The sequence below is a fragment of the Macaca thibetana genome, chromosome 6 (assembly GCF_024542745.1).
Source record: "Macaca thibetana thibetana isolate TM-01 chromosome 6, ASM2454274v1, whole genome shotgun sequence".
Classification (NCBI taxonomy): Eukaryota; Metazoa; Chordata; class Mammalia; order Primates; family Cercopithecidae; genus Macaca; species Macaca thibetana.
In genome coordinates, this window is record NC_065583.1 from 168801197 (window position 1) to 168827535 (window position 26339).

At 38.8% G+C, this 26339-nt stretch overlaps 1 long non-coding RNA gene across 1 annotated transcript in view; it reads right to left on the bottom strand.

Moving 5' to 3' along the window:
* Nucleotides 1-26339, bottom strand: part of LOC126956064 (uncharacterized) — a 144740-nt gene that overhangs the window by 116034 nt on the left and 2367 nt on the right. Inside the window, exon 2 of the long non-coding RNA XR_007726229.1 lies at nucleotides 15767-15898. This is a non-coding gene — a long non-coding RNA (uncharacterized LOC126956064). The remainder of the gene's footprint in view (nucleotides 1-15766; nucleotides 15899-26339) is intronic.

Genomic DNA, 26339 nt, shown 5'->3' on the forward strand with positions numbered 1-26339 from the left:
GAATAGATCATTGGGGTGGATGTCTCATGAATGGTTTAGCACCATCCCCTTGGTGACAAGTGAGTTCTCACTCAGTTCACGTGAGATCTGGTTGTTTAAAAGTCCCCTTCACTCTCTCTTGCTCCCTCTGGCCTCCCCCGGGCCATGTGATACACCAGCTCCTCTTTTGCCTTCTACCATGACTGTAAGCTCTCTGAGGCCCCCACCTGAAGCAGATGCCAGCACCATGCTTCCTGTACAGCCTGCAGAACTATGAGCCAACTAAATCTCTTTTCTTTATAAATGACCCAGGCTCAGGTATTTCTTTATTGTGATGCAAGAACTGAGTAATACAACTTTCATGGCTTCATCACCTCACAAAGGTTCCATCTTCTAAAATTATCACCGTGAGGGTTAGAATTTAACATATGAATTTGGGGGAGACACAAATGTTCAACCATAACTGCTTGGCTCCAGTTTAGCCTTCCACCTCACTTTGAAATTCCCTAGTAATGAGTCCGCCTGTCTCTCTGTAGCCATTTCTGTGCATCTTCCAATCTCTGTGCATTATGCCCCCCATCCTTGCCTCTGTCCTTGCTTCTCTCCCTCCCTAGAAGGCTTTTCTCCACCCTCAGCACCCAAGGATCTTGGCAGCCCAATTTGCAGCCTACGTCTTCACAAAGTCATCTCCCTGCTGCAGCCTCCATGAGGTCTGCCTTCACTGCCGAGCTCACTCTGTCTGTACGGCTCTTCCTCAAAGACTGTCTTGCCCTTACCTGCTGTCCCACAGTGAGGGCCAGCAATTCACTTTCAGGTGTCTGTTTTCTCACTGGCTGGACACTAGGCTTCTTGCAGGAGGGAAGGAGGCACAGTATCACACCCTCTCACACAGTGGCCACAGCAGCTTAGGGGCCCCTCTCTACCCACTGATGTTTTCACTCCTCATCTGTGCTCCGGTGGGAGACTGGATAAATTAATTCATCTTCTCTCTGATAGTTGGACAGAATGATCAATATTAAAGATGACATAAGGCCGGGCACGGTGGCTCACGCCTGTAATCCCAGCACTTTGGGAGGCCGAGGCAGGCAGATCACGAGGTCAGGAGATTGAGACCATCCTGGATAACACCATCTCTACTACAAATACAAAAAATTAGCTGAGTGTGGTGGTGGGTGCCTGTAGTCCCAGCTGCTCAGGAGGCTAAGGCAGGAGAATGGCGTGGATCCGGGAGGTGGAGCTTGCAGTGAGCCAAGATGGTACTACTGCACTCCAGCGTGGGTGACAGAGCAAGACTCTGTCTCAAAAAAAAATAAAATAAAATAAAATAATTAAAAAATGACATAATTGAAAAAGACAAATTTTATAAATTTAGATATGTAATTTATGAATAAAAAAATGAACTTCTCAGATGAATATTATTAATCCTCATTCTTATTATTTTCAGAACATAAATTATTGTACAAATGAACCAAAGAAAATGAATATTTTGGGCATCTTCTGGCTTTTCTAAATTTCAACAGATTTTTGAGGAACAGGTAGTGTTCTAAGTTCCTAAGTGGTGATTTCTGAGATTTGGACATTTTTATGGACTATTCATCACCTCGTGATTAGAGAGGTTGCAAGAGTTGTTGCTAGAACACGGTGAATCTCAGCTCTGCAACTTGCCAGGCATGGGATCCCGGCAAGGTAGGATCTCATCCCACCAGCCGTCTGGGAAGGAACCAGTTAGCACAATCTGGGATGCAAGATGAAAGTGGTGTGAGGGTGCTTACCCTTCCAATTCCAAACTCCAGGCTTGGGGCCAAGACTCTTGTTTAGGTGAGGGAGACTGGAAAAGGGGGTTTCTCTTTAGGCCTGTTAAGGCCCTCATGGTTTTATTCTCTAAAGCCACTTCTAGGCACTTGATTAATCTGAACCAGCTGAGTGATATCCAGCATCTGCAGTTCAGGCCAACTTGATGAGTAGTGGTTCATTGGAGAGGAAGGTTTTGATAAAATAATCTCTCAACAATAATCATCCGTAAGGACATTACCCCACATTGACACTATGCCAGTATGGAAGAGCACTCCCATCAGAATGATGATAAATTATCAAGTTAACTTGCTACATCCTTTGGATGCTGACAAAAGATACACAACTCCTAGGTCAGAAACAAAGGACTTTATGACTCACAGTATTGGCAACAGCAGGATCACTACCACAGTCCCACTAGCACCTAAAGCCACAAATCCCACTGGGTGATGCAGAAGTCCAAGTGGAGCTGCATGGGCAATGGGGTGCACAATAGGAGAAAAACTTTGAGCTTATGAAACCTGCTACTTCTATGTAAGCTGAAACAAACCCCATCCTGTGTCACAGAAAGAACACTTTCAGCAAGGAAGTGTAGTAGTACATTCTTGGCTGCATATTTTCTTTCTTCAGTATTGCAAGTTGCATAAACAATCCTGAGAGGTGGTACAGGTGAAAGAATAGTCAAGACATTGAGATTTTGGACCACTCAGCAAGATATGTAGGAGTGAGAGAGGCTCATGGTGAGCTACCTCCCAACACTGTCCACCAGGAAAATGCTACCTCCCCCACCATATGCCAAAACTTACCCATGGCCAAATCATTTTGTGGCCAAAACAAGGACAAGACTTTATTGCAGAAATTCTTTTTTTATTATTGGAGACAAAAGAAATGGTCATTTGATGAATTTAAAACTGCAGGAAATGAAAAGCAAAATGGCCCCATTTAAAGATATTCACTGCAACTTTTGTCACAGTATAACTAAATTTATTCCAAATTTTGCAAAAGAATTATTGGAAAATTTATTGTTTAGTTACAATTATTATTCATATAGCATGAATTTATTAGCAGACAAGTCTGAAAAAAAAATAATATAATGACTTGTAAGAAACAAATTGAGAAGTCTTGGTTTAGTAAAATGTAATCACAGCCTGGACTGTCATGAGATACTGTGCCTCAAAACAGTTTATATATCAAAATTGACAAGCAATTGTTTTATCCACATATTGCTGTTATCAAATATTTATAATTGAATTATTGATGCCTTTCAGTTGCCTGTATTGAGGAACACATCTCATAACTAATGAAAAATTTTAAAACACAATTAGAAACTATGACATAAATGCTTTAACAGATTTTTTTAATACTGTAGTTTTATAGAGGTGATATTTATAGCTTAAAATAAATTCTGAATGTAATACAGTCAGATGTGTGACTTTGAAAATTGCATATGTAAATGTTAATTTAAAGTGTATTAGTTATAGGAAGAGCACATACTGATATGTTAATAGCTACATAGCTGTGAAACAGTAAACATGAAATTCCTTCCCAGAGGTCTTGCAGAAATCTTGCTGACTCTGTCTGAGAGCACAGAACAGTACCCTTTTTATTTTAATAAAAAGGAGGCAGTAATACTATATGACACAAGTACATAGAACATATCAGATATTGTTCTAAGGATTTTATAAATGTGGTAGATAGAATAATAGACCCCAAAGATACCTACATCCTACTCCCTGAAACCTGTCAATAGGTAATCATACATGACAAAAGAGACTTTGCAGATGTGATAAAGATAAGGATCTTAATGTAGATTATCCTGAATTATCAGGTAAGCCCAATGTAATTATACAGGTCCTTCCTTATAAGAAGAAGTCAGATTGGACATCAGCAAGATGGGAAAATCAGACTTTCCAATGCTCTTTCTCCCACAGAAAAATCAATTTGAACAACTGTCCATGCACAAAAATATTTTCAAAGAGCTAATGAAACCCGGTGAGAGATTATAGTACCTAAGTGTAGCTGTGAATAACAAAAGACTCACTGATGAGGGTAGTAAGGACTGTTGTATATTACCTGCATCACCCTTCCCCAAGCCCCGGGCAGCACAGGCGGAAGAGAGTTATTAATGCCATCTTCGGAGTGGGAAGTGAGCATTAGGCTTTGCCTCAACCTTAACACCAGGCCTGCCCCAGTAAAACCCAGCACTGGCCAGGTCCCCATGACCCAAGATGCCTGGCCTCAGACTGAGCCTTGAGGCTAGACCCAGTGTCAGGCCAGATCCTACAGCCCAGGCTCCTGGCCTTGCCAGTGGGCTCACTCTCTGGACCCACCCCTCTGCCAGGCTGGCATCCATGGAACCATCCTCCAGAAAGGACACTGTGGATACAGACTCCAGGCCTACCCAAAACTAGATGAGCCCCTTTGGCCTCAGGATCCAGGCCTACCCCAGATCCAGAGCCAGGTCAGTTTATAGAGCTCCAGGCTTTGGTTGCACCCCAGTGCCAGATCAGTAGCCCTGAAACAGGCACTAGGCCTGCTTAATGGCAGGTGGGTCCTAGTAGACCCACACTCCAGCAGACTGAGGGTCCAGGCCCATCCCACTTGACCTCAGTACTGGGCTGATGCCCATGAACCCAGGCTCCAGGACCAACCTTGTGGACCCAGGTTCCAGGCCAGCCAGTACCCAAGCAAGCCCTCATGAATCTAGCCTCCAGACCAGCACCTACATACCCAGCCTTTAGAGTAGACCCCATGAACTCAGGCTCCAGGCTGGTCCCCATACCTCAGTATCTAGGCCAGCCTCTGTGGGCTCAGGCTCAAGGTGTGTCTCATTGGATACAGGTGCCAGGTCCATCCAAGTGCCCAGCTGGCTCCTGAAGACTCAAGCTCAAGGTCTATCTCAGTATTAGGTCAGTCCACCCCAGGCTTCAGGAAAGTTCCCACGTATACAGTCAAAATCCCTCCCTTCTCCTTGCCCTCCACCCTGGCCAGTGCATTCAGGCTCCAGGCACAACCCCACAGACCCAGGCACCAGGACCACCTACTTCTTGAACCAGGTATCAGGTACGAGGCCACATCTGAAGACTCAGCAGCAAGCCTACCCATAGAACGTAGTAGACAGCCTGCTTAGTATCTCTGGACAAGCTGACTGGTGAAAGGGGACTTTCCCTGAAAGAACAAGTCTACAAAGACAAAAAACAGTCCCTACTTCTTCAAATGTGCAGACAATCATACACAGCTACAATGACAGAGAATAATCAGGGAACCATGACACTACCAAAGGAACAACAACAAAAAGAGCCAGTAAATGAGCCTAAAGATAGGAAAATTTGTAAACTGCTTGACAAAGAATTCAAGATAATTTTTTTAAGAAAGCTCAGTGAACTTCAAGAAAATATAAACTACTGAACAAAATCAGTGAAACAATAAAACAAGAAATTTAACAGAGACATTAAATTATTTTTTAAAAATCAAACAAATTCTGGGACTGAAAAATCATATTGTTAATGAAATAAAAAACACAATAGAGATTATCAAGAGCAAAATTAGTCAAGCAGAAGAAACCATCAGTGAACTCAAAGATAGGTTGGTTATTTGAAAAGATACAGTTAGAGAAGAAAAGAGAATGGAGACAGCTTGCAGAATTTATGTGACAGCATAAATAGAAAATATTTGAATTATAGGCATTCAAAAAGACAAGAGAGAGACAAAGAGACAGAAATGTTATTTTTGACATAACAGTGGAAATATTCTCAAAATCTGAAAAAAAAAATCTATTAATATCTGGGTACAGGAAGGTCAAAAGTCTCCAGCAAGATTCAATTCAAACAAGACAACACTGAGACATATTATAATCAAACTGTCAAAAATCAAATAGAAAAAGAACATTCTGAAAGCAGCAAGATAAAAGAAGCATATCACATGTAAAGTAGTTCTAGTAAAGCTAGAAGTCTTAGTAGAAAACTTATAGGCCAGGAAAAAGTGGACTAATATAATCAAAGTGCTAAAGGGGGTGGGTGGAAACCCTGCAAACTAAGAATTCTGTACCTGACTATGCCGTCATTCATAAATAAAGGAGAGATAAAGTGTCTTAGCTCAATTTTTGTTGTTTATTACAAAATACCAGAAACTGGGTAATTTGTTTTTTAAAAAAATGAATTTATTATCTATATTTGTGGAGTCTAAGTTCATAGTTGGGGGGCACAATGGGTGATAGCCTTCTTGCTTATGGGGACTCAAGAGTCCCAAAGCAGCACAGGGTGTCACATGGTGAGGCAACTTAGTGTGCTACCTCAGTTCTCTCTCTCCTTATAAAGCCACCATTTCTCCTCCTGTGATAACCCAATAATACATTAACCCACTAATTTGGTCATCTACAAATAGATCAATCCATTTAAGAAAAGAGAGCCTTTATGATCCAATCACATCTAAAGACACCACCTCTCAATACTGCCATGATGGGGATTAAGTTTCAACATGAGTTTGGAGAGTGGGCATTTAAGCCATATCATTCCACCCCTGGTCTCCAAAAGCTCATGTTTTCGTCATATGCAAATAGATTTATTCTTTACCCGTAGCCCCAAAGTCTTAACTTGTTACAGCACCAACTCAAAATTTCAAAGTTGGAAATCTCCTCTGTGAGTACATGAAATCAAAAGAAGTTATCTACATTTCAGATACAACGGTATAACAAGCATAGAGTAAACATTCCTATCCCAAAAGGGAGAAATAGGCAAGAAGTATGGGGTAACAGGCCCCAGGCAAGTCCAAAGCCCAAGAAGGCAGACATTGGGTCTTAAGACTCCAGAATAATCTCCTTTGATTTCATGTCTGGCATCCTCTGCACACTGGTGCAGGAGTTGGGACCCCAAGGTCTCAGGCCACTATGGCTTGAGTGCACCCAGCTCTCTCAGACTGGCATTGCATGCTGGTAGCTCTGCAGTTCAGTGGTCTTGGTGGCAGCCCTCCTTCTATGATTCCATTAGTCATTGAACTAGTGGGGACACTCAGTGGCATCTCCAATCTCACATATCCACTCAGCATTGCTTTAGTAGGGCCTCTCTTCAGTTTCTTCTCCCCAATGACAAGTCTCTGCCTGGATCTCAAGGCTTTTGGTAACATCCTCTGAAATCTGGGTGGAGGCTGCCAAGCTTCTACAGTGTTTTCTTTCTGACAGCCTGAAGAATTAGCACCAGGTAGATGCCACCAAAGTTTATGACTTGTATATTTCAGAGCTCCAGCACAAGCCAAACCTTGGACTGCTTGGGTGACAGCAGAGCACTGTGCCAACATGTGGGTAGTAGAGTTCTGAGGCAGCCCTGGGTAGTAAGCCTTAGCCTGTGCAGAGTACACCAGGGCTGCCCTCTGAAATCATTCTGCTTTCCCGGGCTTACGGAACTGTGATGGGACTGGCAACCTCAAAGATCTCTAAAGAGCCTCCAGGGTCTTTCTTCCATTGTCTTGAAGAATAGCACCTGGCTCCCTTCTATCCATGCTAATCTCTTTAGTAAATGACCTCTGGGTTATACCCTTGATTTCCTCTGCCAAACATGCTTTTTCACTTTTTTACAAGGCCAGGCTGAGAGTTTTCCAAATCTTTCCATTCTGGTTCCCTTTTAGTTACAAATTCTGTTTTTAAATCATTCCTTTGCTCCAGAATCTCAGCAAAATTAGCCAAAATTAGTCATGCAGCTCCTTCTATATTTTGCTTAGAAATTTATTCTGCCACACAGGAGAATCACTTGAACCCAGGAGGCAGAGGTTGCAGTGAGCTGAGATCGTGCCACTGCACTCCAGCCTGGGTGACAGTGTGAGACTGTGTCTCAAAAAAAAAAAAAAGAAAAAGAAAGAAAGAAATTTATTCTCTCAGATACCCCAGTTCATTACTCTCAAGTTCAGTCTTCCACAAAGGCCTTGGACATGGACACATCTTAGCCCAGTTCTTTCCTAATTTATAACGAAAATGTCCTTTACTTCAGTTTCTAATACTTCTTCCTCAGTTCCATCTGAAACATTGTCAGAATAGCTTTTACTGCCCATATTATTCTTACCACATCCACTTACTCAGTTTCTAAAGAGTTCCGAACTTTCCCTGGTCTTCTTGACTTCTGAGTCCTCACCAGAATCTAGGCTTTTTCTAGCCTGCTCCTCTTAATTCTTTCAGTCTCTGCCCATTACCCAATTTTAAAGCTGCTTCTCCATATTCAAGTATTCATTATTAGCAACATCGCCACTCTTGGTATCAACTTTCTGTCTTAATCTGTTCTGTGTTGCTTATGACAGAATACTTGAAACTAGGTAATTTAAAAAGAAATTGAATTTATTTCTTAGAGTTATGGAGGCTTGCTTGTAAGGACTCTGTGTGGTGTCCTGAGGCAATGCAGGGTGTCACATTGTGAGGCAGCTGACTGTGCTAATGTGCTAGCTCAGGTTTCTCTTCACTGTCTTGAAAAGCCACCGGTTCTTATTCCATGATAATCCATGACTATTACTCATGAATTAACATATTAATTCATGAGTGGACTAATTCATTCGCAAGGACAGAACCTTCATGATCTAATTACCCCTTAAAGATCCCACCTCTCAGTATTGTCACATTGAGGATTAAGTTTCATTGTGAATTTCTTTTTTTAGGGTGAGGACATTCAAGCCACAGCCAAGGCTTTCCCAGACAAACAAAAGTTGAGGAAGTTTATCACCAACAGGCTTATCTTACAAGAAATGCTAAAAGAGGTTCATCAAGCTGAAAGGAAAGGACGTTAATTAATAACATAAAAACATGTCAAAATATAAAACTCATTGGTAAAAGTATGTTTTTAGTACAAAAGTTAAAAAACAAAACAATTAAAAATAATTATAACTATAATTTGTTAAAGATATATAAAAAGATACTAATTATAATGTCAACATAAAATGTAGGGGAAAAGTAGAATAAAAATGAAAAATGTTGAGTTTTTTCATGTGATCAAAGTTAAGTTGCTATCAACTTATGATGGGTTGTTATAACTATGAGTTGTTTTATGTAAGCCCTCATGGTAACTGCAATGTGCAAACCTGTTGGTAAATAATAAAAGATAAAACAATAAAGAATCAAGGCATACTACTAAAGAAAATCATCTAATCATGAAGGTAGCAAAAGAGGAAAAAAGGATTTACAAAACAATTAACAAAATGGTAATAGTACTTATCAATGAGTATCTTAAATGTAAATGGATTAAATTGTCAAAACTAAAGACATAGAATGGCTGCATGGATAAAAGAAACAGGACACTGCTATATATCGTCTACAAGAGATTCTCATTACAGTTAAGGAAATACATAGACTAAACATGAAAAAAAAATTACACAAATAAAAATCAAAAGGGACTGGAGGTAGCTATACTTACATCAAATGAAATTAAAAACCTAACATTACACCTCAAGAACCTAGAACAAAAAACAAACTAAGCCCAAGGACAGAAAGAAAAACTGAACACCATATCAGAAATAAATGGTACAGAGACTAGAAAAACAATACAAAAGGTCAGCAAAACTTTGAGTTAGCTTTTTGTAAAAACAAATAAAATCAACAAACCTTTAACTAGACTTAAAAAAAAGGGGAATAGTGAATAAAACTGCAAATAAAGAAGAGACATTACAGTTGATACCAACGAAATACAAAACTCATAAGAGGTTACTAGGAACAATTATATAGTAACAAAATGGATAACCCAGAAGAAATGGATGAATTCCTAGAGGCATACAACCTACCATAACTGAATCATGAAGAAACAGAAAATATGAACAGACTAATGAGTACGGAGATTGAATCAGTAGTAAAAAGGTTCCTATCAACAAAAAGCCCAATACCTATTGACCTCACTGATGAATTCTATCAAACATTTAAATGACCAATGTCAATCTTTCTCAAATCCATCCAAAAAATTAAGAAGAAGGAATATGTCCACTCATTTTACCAAGCCAGCATTAGCCTGATAGACAAGTCAGATAAAGATACCACAAGAAAAGGAAATGGCCATACATGATGGCTCACATCTATAATCCCAACACTTTGGGAGGCCAAGATTGGAGGATCATTTGAGGCCAGGAGTTCAAGACCAGCCTGGGCAGCATAACAAGACCCCATCTCTACAGAAAATCTTAAAAATTAGCCAGACGTAGTGGCATACACATGTGGAACCAGCTACTCAAAAGGCTGAGGCAGAAGGATCACTTGAGCCTGAGAGATTGAAGCTATAGTGAGCCATGTTCATGCTACTGCACTCCATCCTGGGTGACAGAGTGAGACATTGTCTCAAAAATAAATAAATAAGTAAAGTAAAAGGAAAAGAAAATTATAGGCCAATATCCCTGATGAAAATAATCTTGAACAAAACATAAGCAAACAAAATTTAACAGCATATTAAAAAAAGTCTTTCACCATGTTCATATTAAATTTATCCCAGGGATGCAAGGATGGTTTAACAAATGCAAATCAATAAATGTGATATACTACATTAACAGAATAAAGAACTGTGATTTTATGAAGTTTATATATTGGCTCTCATTCTTAATTCCTCCTGTAATCCCTGTTGTTTCTTAAGTTACTAAAACAATAAGCATATCTTTCATAAAAGTATTTGGCCTTTTGTCCTTGTTTTTGAAGCAGCTATAGAACAGCTTCAGAGCAATAAAAGTGAAAGATAGTCTTTAGTTACAATTTTGGGGCATGTAGGCCTCAGAAGCATGCCTCAAAAAACAAAATCTTTCTTTGACCTTCTCCTGTCCTCCTTTTTCTTGCTTCTTTTTTTCCCCAGGACAGGGCATAGGAACTAAAAGCATGCTCTAATCTTCCCTTGCCTTTCTGTCTTGGAGCTGGCATAAAGAAATTCTTTTTCTTGCTTCTTTTTCTCCCCCAGGACAGGGCATAGAAACTAAAAATACGCTCTAATCTTCTCTTGCCTTTCTGTCTTGGAGCTAGCCATAAAGAAATTCTCTGACCTTCCTTGTCTAACTGTAGGTCATAAGACTCCCATTCCAGAAGGCGTCCTGCTCCACACCCTAGAGGAAGGAATGATGCACAGAAAGGCCAAGAAGAATCCAGACAGGTCTTGCTGTGTTTTCCCACTTGGTCTATTAGTAGTAGATCATACCCTGTTTGGCCAATCACATCTCTACACAGTTGTCTATCTTCAGTCATGCCTGCCCCATGAAGTCTCCATTAACAGCCAAGACGACAGGGTACGAAATGCTTCCGCGCAACTGAGCTTTTGGAGACTTGCTGAAAGGTAAACAAGAACTCATCCACAGGGCAGGAGTGTGGCGCACCCCAGTTCCTTGGAAACAGAAGCTCCTGTGCTCCAATGTCCTTCCAGACATTGCCCTATGTTTTTCTTCATCTGGTTGTTTACTTTTATCTTTTAAAATATCCTTTACAATAAGCCAGTAAATTAAGTAAGTGTTTCACCAAGGTTAGTGAGTCACTTTAGCAAATTGTGTCTAAAGAGGGTTCATGGGAACCCCTACTTGAAGCATTTGACAGAATTCAATATCCATTTATGATTTAAACACTCTCAACAACTTAGTGATAGAAGGAATGTACTTCAAAACAATAAAGGAAATGTGACAAACTCAACCAACAACATCATACTCAGTGGGAAAAAGTTAAAAGATTCCTCTAATACCGGGAACACGACAAGGATGCCCACTCTTGCCACTCTTATTCAACACATTTCTGGAAGACTTAGCCAGTGAGATTCAGCAGGAGAAAGAAATAAAAGGTATACACATTGAAAATAAACAAGTCAAATTTTTGTTTGAAAACAAACAAGTCTATTTATAGATGACATGATCAAATACATAGAAAAACCTAAAGATTTCACCAAGAACTGTTAGAACTGATAAATTAGTAAATTAGCAGGATTTAAAATCAGCGTACAAAAATGAGTACCTTTTCTACACACTAACAAATAACTATCTGACAAAAAAATCAAACATTCCTATTTACAATATTACCAAAAAACAAAAAAAATACTTAGGAATAAATTTAACCAAGGAGGTGGAAAACTTGTATGCCAAAAACTATAAACCATTGATAACATAAATTGTAGAAGACACAAATAAATGGAAAAATATCCCATGATCATGTATTGGAAAATTAATATGTTAAAATATTCATACTACCCAAAGCAATCTACAGATTCAATGTGATCTCTATCAAAATCCCGATAATATTTTTGTATTAATAGGAAGAGAATCCTAAAATTTATATGGAACCACAAAATACCCCAGATAGCCAAAAACATCTTGAACAAAAAGGAATGAAGCTGGAGACAATATACTACCTAACTTCAAAATATACTACAAAGCTATAGTAATCAAACAGCATGGTACTGGCATAAAAACAGACAGATAGACCAATTGATAGACTGAAGAATCCATAAATAAATCCATACATTTAAGGTCAATTGATATTTGACAAAGGTACCAAGAACACACAATGGGTAAAGGACAGTCTCTTCAATAAATGATGTTGCAAAAACTGGATATCCACAGGCAGAAGAAGGAATTTGGACATCATGTTCAAAAATCAACTCAAAATGGACTGTAGACTTAAACATAAGATGTGCAACTGTAAAATTACTAGGAAAAATCATAGGAGAAAAGCTCTGTGACACTGGTCTAAGCAATGAATTTTTAAATAGGACTCTAAAGGAACCAGTAGCAAAAGCAAAAATTAACAAATGAACTTATAACAAATTGAAAAGCCTCTGCACAGCAGTCAACAATCAATGGAGTGAAGACAACCTACAAAATGGGAGAAAATATCTACAAACCGTATATCTGAAAAGCGATTAATATCCAAAATATATAAGAAACTCAATAGCTAGTAAACAATCTATTTAAAAATGGGCAAAGGTCCTGAATAGACATTTATCAAAAGAAAACATACAAATGGCCAACAGATGTTTGAAAAAATGCTCAACATTACTAATCATCAGGGAAATTCAAATTAAAACCACAATGAGCTATCACCTCACACCTGTTAGGATGGATATTGTCAAAAAGACAAAAGATAAGCGTTGATAAGGATGTGGAGAAAAAGGAACCCTTGCACACTATTTGTGGGAATGTAAGTTAGTTCACCCATATTGAAAACAGTATGGAGGCTCCTCAAAAAATTAAAATTAGAACTCCCAAATGATACAACAATTCCACTGCTGCTATACATCTAAAGGAAATGAAATCAGCATGTTGAAGAGATATTTGCACTCCCATATTCACTGCAGCATTATTCGCAATAGCTAAGACGTGAAATCAACCGGAGTATCCACCAAAGGATGAATGGATAAGAAAATATAGCATACATATGCAAGGAAATGCCATTCAGACTTTACAAAGAAGGAAATCCTGTCCTCTCTGACAACATGGATGAACTTGGAGGACACTATGTTAGATGAAATAAGCCAGAAACAAAAAGTCAAATACATGTTGTCACTTACCTGTGCATCCAAAAAACATTGAACTTGTAGAAGCAAAGAGTACAATGGTGTTTGCTAGGAGCTGGGGTGGGAAGCATGGGATGGGGGAGATGTTGGTTGAAGGACACAAAATTTCAGTTAGATAAGAGGAATAAGTTCAAGAAATCTAGTCTATAACATAAAGAATAAAGTTAATAACAATGTGTTCTTGAAAATCACTGAGAGAATTAAGTACTCTCACCACAAAAAAATGGTGTGTGAGGTAATGCAAATGTTAATTAGGCCAATTTTGTCACTCCACAATGTAGACATATTTCAAAACAAATCCTTCTTTCTCACATCCCTCACATCCAGTTCCTCAGCCAATCCTTTCTGTATGACACCAAAATAGACCCAGAATGTGATCATTTCTTATGACATCCACCACAGGTCCATGATCTAAGCACTGCTGTGTTGAGCATAGCATCAAATAGCAGTAGCTTCCTGACAGCTCTACTGCTCTGACTGGCCTTGCACAGACCCCCTGCCACCTATTATCCACAGAATGGAGGGGCCCCTTTAAGATCTAAGTCAGGTCCTGTCCCTCCTCTATCAGCTCCCATCACTCAGAGTAAAACCAGATCCTCCACACCCCAACCCACCCCTCTGCCAGCTGACCTGGCCTATCTGCCTTAGCCCATATCTCCTTCATGCTCTCTATCCTTTCCCTCTGTCCTAGGGAGGGCACTGGTTTCAGTTCTAGAACCCACAAGGCAGTTTCTATTCTTAGCTCTAATGATGAGCTCAATTGTGTATGCCCCAAAATTCATATGTTGAAATCCTCACTATCTCAGAATATGACCGTATTTGAAGACTTGACCTCTAAAGAGGTAGAGTTAAAATAAAGTCTCCATTCAATATGACTGGTGTCCTTATTAGAAGAGTGAATTTGGACACAGACATGCATAGAGGGAAGACTCTAGGAAGACAAAGGGAGAAGACACAGGGAGAAGAAGGCATCTACAGGCCAAGGAGAAAGGCCTCAGAGCAGACGCCCTGCTAACACCCCTATCTTGAACTTCCAGCCTCCAGAATTATGAGAAAACAAACTTCTATTATTTAAGCACCCACTCTCTGATTTGCTGGGACAGCATGAGCAGGTGTATACAGGGCCTTAATCCCCCTATGTCCTTCAGGTCTTTGTTCAAAAATCACCTTCTCACCCTGGCCATTCCTGAACATACTTTCCACCCCTCTACCTCTGAATGTTCATGCCTGCTTGCCTCATTTGTGTTTACTTCAAACTTGTGCATTGACCCAGACTCTCCGTGGGGCCAGCTGCAGATGTGATGGGAGTCTCTCAACATTTAGAACAACGTCAATGATATCTATGACTCATCTGGAACGTGCTGGGAGCCAACTTTTGTCCGCATGATTCACATAAATTACAACCCTTAACATCCTTATAAGGTGAGAACCCTGTTTGCTCTTGATTTACCAATGAAGAGAATGAGGATCATGGAGGTTAAATAGCTTGCCGAGGTTGTACAGTTAGTAAGAGGTAGAGTTTTTCCCTTATCCACTTTTCCCAGACTCCTGTTCTCTGGCTCTAACCATGTAACAGCAACAGCACACTACCCTGTACCTCAGGGACATGGCAGGTGTTGCTGCATAGGTCCAACAAATCCACCGCACCCGCTCAGGGCATTCCCTGTCACTGTGAGAGTCAACGGTGTGCCAATTCACCAAAATGTTCACCACAAATCAGAAACAGAATTATTTAGAGCAATTTAGCCATTTTTGAGATGGTAGAAATAACCTAATTGCTACATGTTTGTCATTAATTAATAAAATAGTTAAAATAAGGTGCCCCATATTGAACCAAATGATGCTGTTTGTGTTTACTAATTTACCCAGTATCTCAAGTCAACAGGACCTGCAAATACAGGACTAAATTAGCCTAGAAACATAATTGCGTCTGACCCTGAAATGACCTTTGCAAAAATTATAACTGAGGAAATTGTGAAAGTGAAAGACTCCATCTTGCTTCTAACCTTTAAGCTGTCTTTGTTCATTCTTGGGCATCAGCCAAACTAATCTTGGGAAGGAATTTAGTTTATAGTTTGACTCTGAAAGAAAACTGATAATAATCCTTTCCCAAAAAGACTCCTTTCTTGCCTGGGGACCAGTCTGCTTTTGTAGGGCTAACAAATTAGCTACAAGATTAGAAATTAAGGTTTAGGGGTCATGCAGCCTCTGGCTCTAAGAGTCTGAACCTCCCCAGATTGCTCCTGGGGATAACATCACTATTATAAAACCTAATATCAGTGCTTGAGATATTTTGCAGACCCTGCACTTGATGGATCAGTTGACACCACCCAGACCTGTAATTTGGCTCAATATTTTCTGCAATCCCACCCAGGAACAGAAGACACCAAGGAAACCTAAATTCAACCACCTATGATTCCATCCCCAACCCAACCAATCAGCACCCATTGGACCATTACAACCCTCTATATGTTTTTACTATGTATATGAAAAAAATATCGAGTACTTACTAAAAATTGCAGTCCAAGGCACGTGGTTTTGTTGGCGTGTAGGACTGCTCCACACAATGACTCAGAGCCCAGGATCGTTTCAACTCACAGCACACCCATCCCCAGGGCTTCATCTTCATCTGCATCCAGCCACTGTAGGGAAAAGAGTGAAGAGGAAGGTCACACATAATGCTCAGAAGCCTTGGTGTCACTTCTCATGTCCCATGGCTGTGACTCCCTCACCAGGCAGCACACGTCCAACAGCAAAGGAGGCTGGAAAATGCAGCTCAGCCCAGCACCAGGACACTGTGCCATTTCCATGCAAGGTGACAAGGAATTTCAATGACTGCCTGGAAGGTTCTAACACAGAATAAGGTAGAAAACTGATTACAGGTCAACTGGGACTGCCAACTAATTTCAGAGTTTCACAGACCTATCCACCCAGTCATGGGTCATGACCAACTGGGGCAGGCCTCTGGACTAGAGCCACCTGCCCAGGTAAGACAAAGCCTAAACCAGCAGAGCAGAACTGCCTCCCTGCAGGCAAGCTCACACCCCAGAGAAAAAAAGGGAGGTGCACAGTCAACAGTGACATTCTTCATTAACCATCAATGCGGTAATTTCATAAATCCTAGTGCGGAGAGAGGAAAGGGGGACAGACATCAGCATGTTACAATAATTAGGCTCTTTCCACACAGAAGGAAACATCCGAGCAGGAAAGAACAGTTCCGCTCTAATATCATCTTTCAAGGACAAACCCATTTTCTCCTATTTCCAAGGTAACTGACTCTCCAGGCAGAAGCAGTCACTCATTCCTCTGTCTTCCTTAAAGTCGTGGATTCTCCAGTGGAACTCGCCCTGCTTCCGTTTTGTCATACACATCTGTTTATATATTCAGTATCCCTAAATAGACTGTGCCCTTATGAAAAAAGGCTCTTCATCTCTCAGCATTTTGCATTATTTTCAGTAGCTAACACTTTGTCCTTATATACACTAAAATCTTAATGATGAACAAATACATGATTCAAAGGTGTAAAATAAGCAAAAAGTAATTGATTTGTATTTATGACAAAAGCATGGGTTTCTTTTTCCTTGTGGCACCATGAATTGCATACTCCATACATTGATTGCTACTAGAGAGAAAGTCCAGGTTAAAATTCTTCTCATGTATCAAAACCTGAAAGATATGGAACCAGTTTGGAATCTAACAAGGCAGGTCGATTACAAAGATGGAACACAAAGCCTGAGCATTCCAGTTTCGCTTTTGGATTTTTAAAATGATAAACCAATTACTCAACAGTTAGATTAGTAAACCGCATAACATAAATTGTTCACAAGTTTTTTTAAAGTAAATTTGAATATTTTCTGTTCTTGAATAACTCATTTTATTCAATGTTTAAAACAATGAATTATTAATGTGACTGAAATTATTTTCATTAAAAGGCAAAGCTTCCAAACACCTTTTAATCCCAGAAGAAGTAAATTATAGATCTGGCATTTGTAAATTCTAACTTTAAAAATGTATATATTCATTTTGTAGAGCTCAGAACATTTTGAGTTAAAGCATTAAAAGTAATATTCTCTCTTCCAATTAGGAAAAGTCAGTTGTTGGAATAATAAATTACCACATATCATTTCAGAACAAAATAAGAATGTAAACTCATGACTTTGTTATTCCCCTTTGTAACATAATTTTGAAAAGGAAATATGTCCACTACTAATAATGGTAAAATTACTTTGTTTTTGCAACTATCCTTAATTATCCACTCTGTTTACCAGGAAAGAATCTACTGGTCTGACCTTGGAAAGGCCCCTCTTGGCTCCCTCAACAGCTTATGCACGTCTCTGGAATTGCATCCACCACTTCATTGACTCTATTAGTCCATCAAGTCCATCTCCCACATCAGGCAGAAGCCCCTCAAGGGTGGGGGCCATCTCATCCAACCAGCATGTTTCCTTGGGGATGACGGATAGTTCACAACTGATATTCCTCAAACTAAGTAATGGTTCCTTGTGGCCTGCACGCCCCTCAGCCCAACAGCCCAAGCCCTTCACAATCTCCTCACTAGTTTCTCTTAGAGTACAATATGGGCATCCTAAGACCACAGAAAATCCTCCTACCTGGGCATTCCCATGTCTCAGCTCATGTCCTCCCACTTTCCAGCTCCCTCCATTCGAAGTGGAGCAGCCATATTACTCCATCATGAAGCCTCGTTCACAGACAGAGGTAGCATTCCCATCTGCTAATCTGTGATTGCCTTCTGTGCTTCTTTTTATTATGATATTCTCCATTAGAATGGGCTTCGTGTTTACATATGGCCATGCTTTTTTCTTTAGACTTAACGAGAGGTTACTTACGGACAATACCTCTGGCAGTACCAGGACATCACTCGACACACTAGCCCATATGCTACAACTATTTCTTGAATTGAGACAATTTCCTCAGTAAACTGATAATGTAGAAACAAGAATGATCTTCCTAGCATTAAAGTCCTCCGTACTTAGAAGCACCATGCCAGAAGTGATTTAGGTATCACCACAAGTTATGTACCTTTGTAAATTACCATGGGGGAACTCATTTGCGTAATCATCCCACTCTTAGAGTGCAAGTTCAAAGATGCCACAGGTTATCGATAATATTTCAACTTAGTTTGAAATATTAAATTACTATTAAAAAGATAATAGCCAATATTTCAAGAATCTAAACTTCATAGATTCAAATAAATTTCAAATAAACTTCAAATAAATTTCAAATATATGTAATTTTAAGTAGTAGTTACTATAGTTGAAGCTAGAAATACTTTCTTGAAAAATCCCATAGTGTATCCAAAATGAAATCAACTTGAAGATGCCATTTTATCAAATTCACAAATTAAAACATGATGAAACAAATATCAAATAGTCCCAATGCTGACTAAAACACAATACCAACCTCTCCCCAAGAATATTGCATAGAAAGAATTTTCAGGGTTTAAAAATGAGTGAAATAAGCATGATCTACTTTAAACCCTCCAAAGTTCAGTTACACCTAAGTAAACTTTTAGAAAGCACCCTTTTAACCTCTGTTATCTTAGAAATGGCTGAGCCCTGCTAATGTAGGCAGTCCTTCAGAGGACAGTTGTTGCAGCCATAGAAACAAGACAACTACAAGCAAAGGGAAGGGGCTGGATTAGGGACTGAACTGCGTCCACCCAAAGCCATAGGCTGAAGCGCTAACCCCTAATGTGACTGTATTTGGAGAAAGAGTCTTTAAGGAGGTAGTTAAGGTTAAATGAGATCCTATAGGTGGGACCCTAATCCCATAGGACTGATGTCCTTATAAGAGGAGAAAGAAATATCAAAAAATCTATGGGCCTGTGTGTGTGTGTGTGTGTGTGTGTGTGTGTGTGTGTGTGTGTCTGCCTCACTCTCTCTCTTTCTCCCCTCCTCCTCCTTTTTTTTTTTTTTTTTGAGACAGGGTCTTGCTCTGTTACCCAGACTGGAGTGCAGTGACACCATCACAGCTCACTGCAGCCTCAACCTCCCGGCATCAAGCGGTCTTTCCACCTCAGCCTCCCTAGTAGCTGGGACTACAGGCATTCACCACCATACCCAACCAATTTTTGCATTTCTTGTTGAGATGGGGTTTCACCATGTTGCCCAGGCTAGCCTCCAATTCCTGAACTCAAGCAATTCACCTGCCTTGGCCTCCCAAAGTGCTGGATTTATAGACATGAGCCACTACATCTGTCTTTCTCTCCTCTTTCTTTCCTCCCTCCCTTTCTCCTTTTCCTTTATGTGCTTCCTTCCTCTCTCTCTCCCCCTCCCCCTCCCCACTCTCACAAAAGGCCATGTGAGGACACAGAGAGAAACCACCAACTGCAAGCCAAGGAAAGAAGCCTTATCAGAAACCAATCCTGCCTACACCTTGATCTTGAACTTTCAGCCTCCAGAGCTGTAAGAAAACAAATTCCTGCTGTTTAAACCACCCAGTCTGTGGTATGTTATGGTAGTCCAAACAGAATAATACAGGCTGTTTGATTACCTCAATTCAAGCTTGTTTCACATCTCATCAAAACTGATGATTGTCATTCAGAAAAAGAAATGAATTAATACAGAAAAATAATTGTAAATTAATTGCAAAATGGTAAGTATTGCTAAGGAATGCTTACGAGGGTCATTGTAAACATAGAAATTTGTGTGATGTGAAGACTCTTTGTTAGGATGTCAGTGTCTTTATTGGAGAAATTAATTTGGAGGCACAAAGGGTTACTCTCTGAGGTCTAATATTCAGTGGATCAGTGGATCAAGTGTTGCTTTGGAGTAGATCATAGATACCCGACTTCAAATCTAATCTTTATATTTATCTGTTGTGTGACCAAAAGACAATTTCCATAATTTCTTGAGCCTCAGTTTTTCTCATTTCTACAAGAAGGAGATAATTCTACCTCTCTCCACTGCTGGAAAGACTATATTGTATAGGAAGAATCTAGCAAAAGGAATCATTACTATTTTTCAGTATTTTTTTTTTTAGCATTTTGCAGGCTTCCAGCATGCCAGAATTTGTAAAAGCTCTTCTGGAAATAGATATTGCTGTGGGGATTCTCACTTCTCTATTTATTAAGGTAATCAGAATATTGTTTTGATAGTAGGATCAAAAGATGAATTAAACTCAGGGCAGTACTTACTCAATGACAGGTTATCACTATTGATATAAAGAATATGACTAGACATGAACACTGGTCTTGAGACCAGAGTCTGCCACTTTTCATGTAACTTAGGACAAGTGATTTTATTTCTGGCTTCAAGTTCCTCCCATATAAAATGGGGACAACTATCCCTTCAACTTCACAGCTGTTTGTGGGATTCAAAGGCAATAAATAAAAGCATTCTAAAGTTTTTCTAAAAAGAAATTAGAGCCTAACACAAAAGAATCATCAGGTTTTCATGGAATCTCATTCTATAGTGACTGAGGACACTGCCCCATGTTCCAAGCAGCCAATATTTAAAGGAACAACACTAGGCCACGTGCTAGGCACAAAGTCCATGTCTAGTAACCAAAAGGAATTTGGTTCCTGCCGTGAAGGAGATTTCTATCAAGCAGGGCAGACAGATAATAAACACACAAGAAAACTAATATATTCATTACTCCAAGATATGAAAGGTCCTATTAGTGAAGAGATTGGACAGCCATAAAAAGAATACCTGGGGCAGGAGGACTGATTTAGACCAGGAGTCCAGGACACCTGGCAGGGTGAGGTTTATGCTGAGACGGGCAGGAAAGATGGAAGTGAGACAGGGAGAGTGGAAGAGACAGCCTAGGCACAGGGAGGAGCTAATGCCACTGTCCTCAGATAAGAAGTCATCAGGGCTACACCTCAGAGAGCAAAGGGGCAGCGACATTAGGAGACACAGGAAGAGGGCTGGATGAGGGAGAGGCAGCACCAGGAAGAGCACGTAAGAGGTTCTTTATTTGAACCCACATGCACGGGCAAATCTTATTAGAAATGTTTTGACAATTCTTCCTTTCTCTCAGAAAGAGTAATGTAATCCACCAATTTCACAAAAAGAAATGAAGGCAAGGCCTTGGTTGGTGCTAAGAGAGAAATCTGATTCGGGTTTTACTCAATATTAGTTATTTCATTGTCCTATCGAATTTCTCTAATATTAATTGCATCTGATAAGATTGTGTGATTATACTTCAGCCTCAAAATCATAAGTTGTTTTTTGCTTCTGGTATTTTTCTGAAGTTTCCCTACATGGGCCACTCCTAAAACAATTTATATTTTATTCCTTCAATTTAAGTTACAATAATTATTTTAATTATACCCTACTTTTATTTTGTAGCCAGTATTTTGGTTTCTTTTTCTTTTGTTTGCCTTTACGGGAAGTACACTATTAGTTTACCAGAAAATGGCAGGTTTCTATAACCACAACACAATAAAAATGCCATTTTAGCCTTTTTTTTCCAAGGACGGCAATTATAAAAGGAAACTTTACACTATAGTTATACCAATAAAACCATACAGGGCTTCTCAATAAAATGCATCACAATTTGGAGCTACAAAGCTTTTAGGTTTTGATCATCACCACATTTCAACTTGTCATCTCCTCTTCATTATTAATACCCCCTAAATTCCTTTCCTTCAGCCTTATCTGCTTTCATAATTCTCTATTCTCAGGGCTGGCAGGGAGGAAGGATGGCTGCTCTCACTGGGAGCACACAAGCCATCTGTAATCACTTATCCTGTAGGGGAATTTCGCTCAGCAATTGGTTCTGTAAATCCCTTTCTTTACAAGATGTGAAGTGATGGATTCATTTTGTCATGCATCTTTCATTCACTCATGTATACATAAAAATAAATTTGTAGTTTACACCATTACATCAATATAGTAGTGCCATTTTTGAATGCTGTTAAGAGTATTAGAGATGCTATTTCCACCAAATCTGTATGAAAAAATACTGAGGCCAGGCACAGTGGCTCATGCTTTTAAGCCCAGTACTTTGGGAGACCAAGTTGGGTGTATCACTTGAGGTCAGGAGTTTGAGACCAGCCTGAACAACATGGCAAAACCCTGCCTCTACTAAACATACAAAAATTAGCTGGGCCTGGTGGTGTCCACCTGTAGTCCTAGCTACTCAGGAGGCTGAGGCAGGAGAATCACTTGAACCTGAGAGGAGGAGGTTGCAGTGAGCCAAGAGTGCACCACCGCATGCCAGCCTGGGCAACAGGGCAAGACTCCATCAGAAAGAAAAGAAAAGAAAAGAAAAGAAGAAGAAAGGAGAGAGAGAAAGAGAGAGAGAGAAAAGAAAGAAAAAGGAAGGAAGGAAGGAAGGAAGGAAGGAAGGAAGGAAGGAAGGAAGGAAGGAAGGAAGGAAGGAAGGAAGGAAGGAAGGAAAAAATACTGATAACAACAACACTAGTAAGATTATATATATGCATTAGTTCCCTTCTCTAGAACTTGAGGTGTGACTAGAGCAGTAAGTAATTAAGAATCAACTTGTTTCAGGGAGATGAGCGATGTTCACCTCTCTAGTACTCGAATGAATCTTCCTAAGGTTGAAAGAGATGCTTCCAACTTCCAAAAAGCTCTGGCAGTGACCTTGCTGGGACACCAAGTCTCCCGTAGGTGCTCTCTCCTGGAAAACAGATAATTTGACCTTGTGTCTCATGTTTCCAGGCTGTTCAGAACCAACTGTACCTTGAGCTACCTGCATATAGTCAATGGTGTCAAAATAGTTTACCTTCTCTATGAGCCCCTAAAGTTCATGAAACTTTAAGGACTGAAAACACATGGGCATTTTAAGTAGTGCCGGTTCTATAGATAATACAAAATTATCCAGAGAATACATTTGGTTTTGTTTTCTCATATATAAATCTCTGTCCTCTATACAGAATAACACAATTATGAGGAGGAAAAAAAACATTGTTTTAAATCCCCTTTCTATAATGCTGCTGCGAAGTTTACGTAAGACATCTATACCACGGGGAAGGAAGAGTTGTTAGTAGACCTATTCCACAGATGAGGAAAATAAGGAGAAAAAATGGTAATTCCTCCAGGGTTCCAGAGCTCACACTTAGCAGAGTCAGATTCCAGCCACCCCACGGACTCCCAGTCCTGGTCTCTTTAACATGAACGTCCTGACCACTCCATACTGGCTATGGGCCCATGGGCCACTGTCCTTCCATGCCAGGAGCTATTGCACATTCTGTGGACTAAGGGATAATGAATGCATGAAAATCATGCATGTATTACATGATATTCCTGTGGGCATTTTTTCCTGTTATTTGACTTCATATTGAACTGGCTGCATTTAAAAATAAATACATAAATAATAAAAATTTAAAAACTATCATCAGTGTATTTTCTTATTTTGGGTCATTGTGGATTAGCTTGCTGCAGACCAACTCTTCCACCAAGAACAATTAGAAAGGCCTCGAAAAATAAAAATAAATAACTTGTTTATGTACGCCTTCAAAAAATGGCCACTTTTGTGATTTTCTTTCTGTATGTAGTTTCATCAGTTTTATTACACTGACTTTGGTGTGTTTTTCTTTATACATAGTTGATTTAGGATTTATTGAGTTTTAATCTGTGGTTTGATATCTCTCAATTGGTTAAAGTTTTAGGCCTTAATTCTTCAAATATTGATTCCCCCCTCCTTTTTTTCTCCTCCCCTATTATACAGTGCCAGTTCCACATGTACCTTTTCACCATGTCCCATATCTCTCTTAGGCTCCTATCTGTATTTTCAAGGAAAAGACTTCTCAACATAAAAAAAGAGAGGTCAGAAAACCTGAAAATGCAATATTCAGAGGGTTGAAAGAAAATAAATGTCACTTTAGATTTCTGTACACATGAAAAGCATCATTTATAAACAAAGACAAAATAAAGACATTTTCTAACAAGTAAAACCTAGTAGAATTTGTAACCAAAGGACACTTCCTAGAAAAAAACAATATTATCCCAGAAGGAAGGATAAAGACAATGGGAATAATAAAAAGCAAGAAGAATGATAAATATGTAGGTAAACCTAAAGCATATGGACTTTATAAAATAATAATGCATTTGCTTTGAAATATCTAGAGAATGAAATACAGGGCAACAAAGGTACAAGATATGAGAGGGAAGTAAGTAAATGGAGTTAAAAGGTCTGAAGATCATTGAAAGTAAATAGGAATTCACACCAGACTTCATAAATAATGGATTCATGTTGTAAACTCTGGGTAACTACTCAAAATAGAAACTGTATACATTAAAATTATTATTTTATTAAAAAAAAGCAATGAAAATATTTAACAAAAAATAGTCATTAAAGAAAAGGAGAAATATAGAACTGATGTTAAAAATAAAAAAAAACTAATCAGAAAATGATACATTTTTAAGCACAAGTATATGTTATTACATTAAGTATAAACCAATTACATACTCCAAATAAAAAAGTTTGGCAGACTGGATTTACAAAAATAAAAACAAAAATGTAAAATATCTTGCAACCTTTTTCTGAATCTGAGAAATATTCAGAAAAAATCGTTTGAAAACTTTCTACCAATATTTTGACAAAACCCTTTGAAAATAGAAATACAATGAAATTTTATGTGTTAAAGATTTACTTCAAATAACTTAAAAAGGAAAACATACATAACAAGAAACTGTTGAAACTTTGCCCTTAGATCAGGGATGATGTATGAAACAAACTTTTCTTCAGTGTTGTATTGGAGGTCCTAGCCGAGGCAATAATACAAGAAATTTAAATAAAACAGGCTTAAAGATTGGAAAGGAAGAAATAAATCTGTCACTATTTGCAGAGATCACATTATATACTTCTGCATATATTTATAGACATTATGTATATATTATACATATGCATTTATATATTATGCATATATTAGCAAAGTTTATGGATACACGGTTCTATTAGTCGGCTAGGGCTGCCATAACAACATATCACAGACTGGGAGGCTTAAACTATTGAAATGTGTTGTCTCACAGTTCTGGAGGCAAAAGTCCAAGATGGAGGTGTCAACTGAACTGGTTTCCCTAGAAACGTCTCTCCTTGGCTTGCAGATGGCCATCTGCCTGCTGCTACTTCACATGGCTGTCCCTCCATGAACACTTAATTCCAGTGTCTCTTTTGTGTCCAAATTTCCTCTTCCTCTTCACATTAGTTCTACCAAATTAGAGTCTCACCCATATGACCTCATTTAACCTTACTTACTTCTTTAAAGTCCCTAAATTCACATACAGTTATGTTCTGAGATATTGAGTATCAAGACTCCAATATATGAATTTTAAGAAACACAATTCAGTCCATAATAAAGATCAATATGCAAAAACCTATTATATCTCTGCATACAACAATTAGAAAATAAAATTTTAAAAATATTGCTTATAATAAGACATAAACCCTGAAATTGCAAGGAATAACTGTTACAAGAGTTTTGTAAGGCCTCTGTGTAGAAAATTATTTAACATAATTAAGAGAAATTTAAGAGGACAAATAAATGCATAGATATACCACGTAAATGAGCTGAAATGCTCGATAGTTTAAAGATCTCTATTTTATTCAAATTGATATATGTAATCTCAATTAAAATTCCAGCAGGTCTCTATAGAGATTTAAATTATGAAGCAAAAATCCATTTGGAAATGCAAATAGCCAAGAATAGCCCAGATAAGCTTGAACAAGAATAGCAAAGTTGAAAGAATTTTTAGAAAGATGTCAACTGACAGAGATAAATAGAGCATGGACTGTTATAGGATCTAGAAACAGACCCACACATAAATGGACATGTAATTTATTCAGAAGCTGGTACTGCAGTGTTGTAAAGAACATCATGATTTATTTATGATTTTGAATAAATTATAATGGCTAAAGTGGATATTCACAGTAAAAATAATATGTTGACCCCCACTTTATACAATGGACAAAAATCCCTTCGGAGTGGATTTTATATCTAATTCATAAAAGAACAATAAACCTTCTAAAAGGTAATATACAAGAATATATTTTAAGAACAGGCAAAACTTTCTAAACAGAACACAAAAAATTTAACTGTAAAAGAAGATAGTGATAAATTACATTAAAATTATGAACAATTCAATATCAGAA